General features: G+C 39.0%; 1 long non-coding RNA gene across 1 annotated transcript; it reads right to left on the minus strand.

The window, feature by feature from the left end:
* Nucleotides 1-722: 722 nt before the first annotated feature.
* On the minus strand, nt 723-1,569 carry LOC127100332 (uncharacterized). Its single transcript, XR_007794405.1, has 4 exons — nt 1,441-1,569; nt 1,276-1,349; nt 1,052-1,168; nt 723-968 (listed from the first exon to the last, which is right to left on the minus strand). It is a non-coding gene; the product is annotated as an uncharacterized LOC127100332 (long non-coding RNA).
* Nucleotides 1,570-6,885: the final 5,316 nt, after the last annotated feature.

Below are 6,885 nucleotides of genomic sequence, written 5' to 3' on the forward strand. Positions count from 1 at the left end.
TGGAACCCCACAAGAGCTAAGATATGCATGAAGGAGAATGACGTCCAAAATGCAGCGGAATTTAAAATTTCTCCTTTAATGATCCTTACGAATGGGCATGATCAGTGATAGAATCGTTACCACTTGTGGCGATCACGAACGCTGAACGATGACAACGCCTCTACTCAGTCCACACTACGCCAAATAAGGGAAAAGAGGGCGCTTATTTTGGCCTATAACAGCGCTTTTAAGCGCCCTCTAAAGTGGCGCTGGCATAGGTAAAGACAGCGCTTTGTTTTCCTGGAGAAAGCGCTGTCTAAAGTGGCCACATTATAGTGCGCTTTCAGAAAAAAGCGCCATCTGGAGTGGTCCATAAAGGGACACCTTAGAGGGCGCTTTCTGGAAAAAGCGCCCTCTAAAGTTGTCAATGTAAAGTGTTTAGAGGGCGCTTTCAGGAAAAAGCGCCCTCTAAAGTTGTCAATGTAAAGTGTTTAGAGGGCGCTTTCAGGAAAAAGCGCCCTCTAAAGTTGTCAATGTAAAGTGTTTAGAGGGCGCTTTCAGGAAAAAGCGCCCTCTAAAGTGTTAGTTATTTTAAAAAAATTTGTTTGAAAAACAGTGGATATTTAATTGGTAACCTGTTCGCATGCTGCAAAAGTGTAAAATTAATATTGAATTCATCCTTTAATCCAATGTTATACACCATTAATCCATTGATATATACAACATGAATCCATTTATATACAACATTAATCCTTCATATATACAACATTAATATATGATTCTTTGATCAACAATATACAACAACATATTCATGATTTAGTAAAAGTACAACAACAATATACACTATTAGTCTCGAAAGATCCATAGCAACCAACACCCAGTGACCACTGTATCCAAAAGCTGTCTAGTAGTTCTAACCAATACTAAACAAAATAACGCCCATCCACCCATGATGAATAATAGCAAGTGTGCATAATAGGCAGGAGGAACTGCATACAAGATAACATTTTTGTTAAACTAAAGTTTTGTATAGCCTAAAACAAAAACAAGCAAAGGGAATCCAGTAACAAACCTATTGAGACAGATCGAGTAGTCCCCTGCACAAGTTATTGGTCAAACTCTGTAGCTGGTCTGCAGTGAATTTATTTTCATCATACAGCACATGATAATGCGTTGGTCGACTAGTCCCCTGCAAAAAGAACACGTCCAAATGCAAATAACACAGAACTGTCAAAAGGCGATTGAGCAACAAATAGTAAACAATGGCATAAAGTTAAATGACATAGCTAATATTACCTGAATTCCTGCATGGCTGTTAAGGTAAAAATCAAATTCCCTAGGGTGACAAATGCTGGTGTCTACCACGGTTCCTTTGACAATTTAGAACAACAAAATCAGTAAAAAGTGATAAATTCAAATGATAATATATACCAGCTGCGTTGAGAAATATATTGAAAAAACCTGGCATAATATTTCCACTTCTATCGGTCTCTTTGGGGTTGACAGGAAAGAGACGGGTGTGATGTCTCTTTTGGATCACTACAAAAGTAACTTTAGGTAGATACCCATCCTCTATTGAGACACAAGCCTGATGAAAAAAAATTAGTTGGTCTTCAGCACTCCAATGTACTTCAAATTTTACACCCTTGTCTCTTGCACGAATGATTGACTTCATAATAGCCATTTTACCTGTAATAAAGAAAACAATTAAAATCAGATGACAAATGTAAAAACAATTAAAATCATAAAAGTCATTTTACCTGTAATAAAGAAAACAATTAAAATCATTTGACCTGTACCTTTTTCACTAAGTTCTCTGTCTCTCCATTGAACGCCTTTCTCCATCCACGGTAGTGATGATTTGAATTTAAGAATCTCCGATGACCGAGAAAGACATTCTTCTGACCAAACTCCAAGCGCTTCCAATCTGTTTTATCTTCACAAATAGGACACGCACATTGACCTTTTATGCTATACCCTGATAGATTTCCGTATGCTGGAAAATCATTAATTGTGCCAAACAACATCGCCCTCAAGTTGAAACTTTCTTTCCTATATCCATCATAAACCTCCACACCGGTCTCCCACAAAATCTTTAAATCTTCTATTAAGGGCTTCAAGTACACGTCTATGTCATTCCCTGGTTGTTTAGGTCCAGAAATCAACATAGACAACATCATGTACTTACGCTTCATACATAGCCATGGAGGTAGGTTATAAATCATAATAATCACAGGCCATGTACTGTGTGAGATACTCTGGATACCGTGTGGGTTCATTCCATCAGTAGATAATGCCAAGCGAAGGTTTCTTGATTCTTCTCCAAATTCAGGATAATCATTATCAATTTTCAACCACTGTGGTGAATCTGCCGGATGTCGATACTTTCCATCTATAATTCTTTCATCTGCATGCCAGGTCAAGTGTCTTGAATCGGTTTCACTACGAAACATGCGTCTAAATCTCGGAATAACAGGAAAATACCACAAGACTTTTGCTGGAGACAACTTGTTCTTATATCGCGAGACACCGCATTTAGGACACTCATTTAACGATGCATACTCATTTCGAAACAAAACGCAATCGTTTGGACATGCATGTATCTTATCATAGCTCATGCCAATAGAGCACAACATCTTTTTGGTCTCATATGTTCGATTGGGAAGAACATTATCCTCAGGAAGCATATCTTTCAAAAGGGCTAATAACTCTGTGAAACTTTTATCCGACCACCCATTGCCCGCCTTTAAGTTGTACAACTTTAATACCGCAGACAATCTTGTGAATTTAGTGCAACCATCATACAAAGGTTTCTCTGCATCACTTACCAACCTCTCAAACATTTCGGGACAATCCTTAAGATCTCCTTCAAGTGCTTCTGCAATCTCTTCAACTCGATCAAAATCGTATGTATCTGCGCCACTATAGTTTGAGGCATAGGTCGTACTATCCCCCGGTTCAACATTATCGTTACTTTTCTCACCATGCAAATTCCAACATGTATAACTTCGATCAATTCCATGCCTCATTAGATGCGATGTCAACTGAACTGCGTCAACCCGTTTCCCATAACAACAACCCAAGCAAGGACATATCATTCTACTGGGGTATTCGGCGTGCGCAACGGCAAACTTAACGAATTCTGATACCCCATTCTCGTACTCTCTCGACAATCGATTGGAAGACATCCATGTATTATCCATTACTAATTAGAATAAACAAAAAACAATTTCAGAAGAGTTCAAACACATTCGGACCTAGGTTTCTAATGATACTGGTGTTGACACAAAATCATATGTTCATAGGTCGTATAACCCATTACATCCGCTATCATGGTCACTAAAAACCAACCGTCAATTTCCTATTGCATCCGCTATCATGGTCGAAACAAACGTAGAAGGAGGAAACGCGCAGTAATAAGGTAAAACAGAAATTGGGCAAAGCTAAAACAAAGCAATAACATAAAACAGAAATTGGGAAAAGCGTGTACCTTTGATTGGTAGAAGGAGGAAACGCGCATGTAGATCTAACAGAGGTGGAAGGAAAACGCCTCAGAACCCTAACGTGAAAAAGAACGCTAATAACAGATAGTGAAATAACAAAACGCGCAGTATGTTATAATTTTAATGTTTACTAAAGGGGACATTAGAGGGCGCTTGTGGAAAAAAAGCGCCCTCTAAAGGGGGCCTAAGAGGGCGCTTATGAAAGCGCTCTCTAAGGCTTTCCAGAAGCGCTTTATAAGCTGGAAATGCACGTGGACTTATAACAGCGCTTTATTAAAAGCGCCCTCTAAGGGTAACCTTAGAGGGCGCTTTCTAAAAAGCGTCCTCTAAGGGTAACCTTAGAGGGCGCTTTCTAAAAAGCGCCATGTATTGTTGTCCCTCTATCTCCTCCTTATTTTTTCGTTTCACCTTAGAGGGCGCTTGTGGAAACAAAGCGCCCTCTAAAGGGGGCCTAAGAGGGCGCTTATGAAAGCGCTCTCTAAGGCTTTCCAGAAGCGCTTTATAAGCTGGAAATGCACATGGACTTATAACAGCGCTTTATTAAAAGCGCCCTCTAAGGGTAACCTTAGAGGGCGCTTTCTAAAAAGCGCCATGTATTGTTGTCCCTCTATCTCCTCCTTATTTTTTCGCTTCACCTTAGAGGGCGCTTTGTTACAAAAGCGCCCTCTAAAGTGCGCTGTCTATTGCTCCTTATTTTTTCGCTTCACTTTCGAGGGCGCTTTTGTAATAAAGCGCCCTCTAAGGTGCGCTGTCTATTCCAGTTTTTGGCGTAGTGCCACACAAACGGATTCCTTCAATCTCAGTGCTAGTTGCTACAAATGAATGCTTTGAGTGTGTGTGTGTGTGTGTGTGTGTGTGTGTGTGTGTGTGTGTGTGAGAGAGAGAGGAGAGAGAGAGAGAGAGAGAGAAACGAAATTACAAGTGTAACAATGCTTCTACACAAGGGTTCTATTTATAGAACCACCTGTGTGGGCTGCAAGCTAAAAAGCCCACTCAAGTGTGTATGGTCCATATCTTATAATATGCCAAAATCACTTAAGCGCGTGGTACCTTACCATATTTCGTATTCTACTTAAGTACACCGTACCTTACGATGTTCTATAATTCACTTAAGGGAACCGTACATTACAGTATTCCTTAATTACTCTATCTCTCATCAATCCGTCCTTTGTGTGTGACCCTATAGGTTTTCGCGGCATTGGCAATTATATTAAATCACATATTTAACATAATAAACAGTGAGCGGTATCTAGCAACACATCACTGCTACCCAAGACACGAAAATGTCATGTGATCTAACAAATCCTTCTGTGATAATAATTATGTGTATAATTACCCTTTTGCCCTTATGTCTATATTGAACACAAGGCATAGATCGTGTCATCCTTGTCCAGTTCAATATTGGGCCCATAGACATTTATCCTGTTACGCAGGATGGGCAAATTCCATCTAGGTCACTCATGTCCCTTAGCATGCTTCGTGGAGTACCCATCAACTGTATTTATGGTCATCCAATTACGGACAACGTTTGATCAACAATAAGGCACTTGACTCTACATCTAGGGTCCATAGTGGTTTCAGGTCGAAGGGTGGTATACACCATTATCACCATGAGAATAACTTATGACACTTTGTGTAGGTGTTTAATTGGCTGCATTATATGGTAAAACACTAGCTGGATTCTAATGTCTTGACTGATGTCTTGACATGGTGTGTATGTGTGACTGCATTGTAGGTTAGAATATCTAACTGTACTCTGATGTCTTGATTGATGTCATGACACACTTGAGTAGTTACTGCAAGATTAGCTAATACAGGATTTATTGATTGTCAAACTGGAGACTGTGACATTCATCCCTGTCAGCAGCTACTGAGGAATAGAACAGTTGGTGTTCTGTTAGAGCTCAGTATTCATTTGCAGTCTGGTTATCAAGGAAGAACCAGACCTGGCATAAGGCCTACTGTGTAAATGTCAAACTGGATGTTATGACATTCATCATGGACAGTATATACTGAATAATAGACAGAGTGGTGTTCTGCTACACTTTAGTATGTTTCTTAGTTTGTTCTTCAAGAGGATAACAGAACTAACGTAAGGCCAAATGTGTAAATGTCAAATTGGATACTTTGACATTTATTAATGTAAGCTGCTACTGTAGTATGGTCACTTTGGTCATGTACAGGTCAGCAAAATTGTACAGTCTGTTTTCTGGAAAAATAGACTTAGCATATGATCCTTGATGTCAAGCTGAATGTCGTGACATTCATTCCTGACAGCATATGCTATATTGTAGGTTGTTCAGTTTTCTGTTTCAGCTTTCTCTTAGGCTATTCTTCAGGAAGTCAACAGCTTAGAGAAAAACCAGGAAATCAACAACCAAGTTACATTTAATGAACCTAACAAATAGCCTATTTGTTAGTAACCTAGATATTGAATTTATGGGAACTCGTGTGACCTTAAATTCAGGAGAATACAAGTGCAAAAGCCCAGGTACTGCAATATAAAAGGAAGTCGTTCCTTCATTCAGTTTCGGGGATTTTGAGGCGTGAAGATTAAGTGTGTCCATCATACTTCACTGCTGTATTTTTGTGAGTCTTGTATTAGACATATCTTGTAAGCCAAGCCTTTATCACGTTGATGATTGCTTTGGCATAGGGTGTTCATTGAGTTGTAAGTGTTGTGTCGCTCAAAGCTTTTAAGCGTGAGTGTTGTGTATCTTGATTAAAGCTGTGAAGCACAATCAAGAGTTGTTTGAAGTGTGACTTCAACGTTGTCTTTAATATTGATTAAAGGTAGTAATCACTGAGGTGATTGAGGGGGAGTGAGTAGGAACTCTGATCTTAGAGTAAGATTGAAATTGCATTGGGTAGGGATTAAGTGACAAGTTGTAAACGGGTGAGTTTAGCTTTGAATTAATACTACTGATAGTGGATTTCCTCCCTGGCTTGGTAGCCCCCAGATGTAGGTCATGTTGGACTGAACTGGGTAAACAATTACTTGTGTTATTTACTGCACTTACTGTTAAGTTCTGCATAATTCTTGTCTGTGCAGAATTGGATGTCTTAACAACCCGTGTGACATCTAAAGTCTGATAACTAGAATTTCACTTTGCATAACATTCTATATAGTATTCTCATAGCGGGTCAGTCCAATATAAATATTACTCTTAATATTCATACCTATGCTTAAGACTTGATAACTCTTTATCCATGATCCATGAGATGTGATCATCAGTCTATAAACATAATAGTCTTCATGCTTTAATGTTATCCCACTTCACAATAAAGCTTGACTACTGATACTTTAAGAATAGTGTCCTTATGTTTAATATGATCTCATGATTAAGTCATACTTGATACATTAAACGGACTAGCTATTCTAGGGACTTTATTAAACAAACAT

The sequence above is a fragment of the Lathyrus oleraceus genome, chromosome 7 (genome assembly GCF_024323335.1).
Source record: "Lathyrus oleraceus cultivar Zhongwan6 chromosome 7, CAAS_Psat_ZW6_1.0, whole genome shotgun sequence".
NCBI lineage: Eukaryota > Viridiplantae > Streptophyta > Magnoliopsida > Fabales > Fabaceae > Lathyrus > Lathyrus oleraceus.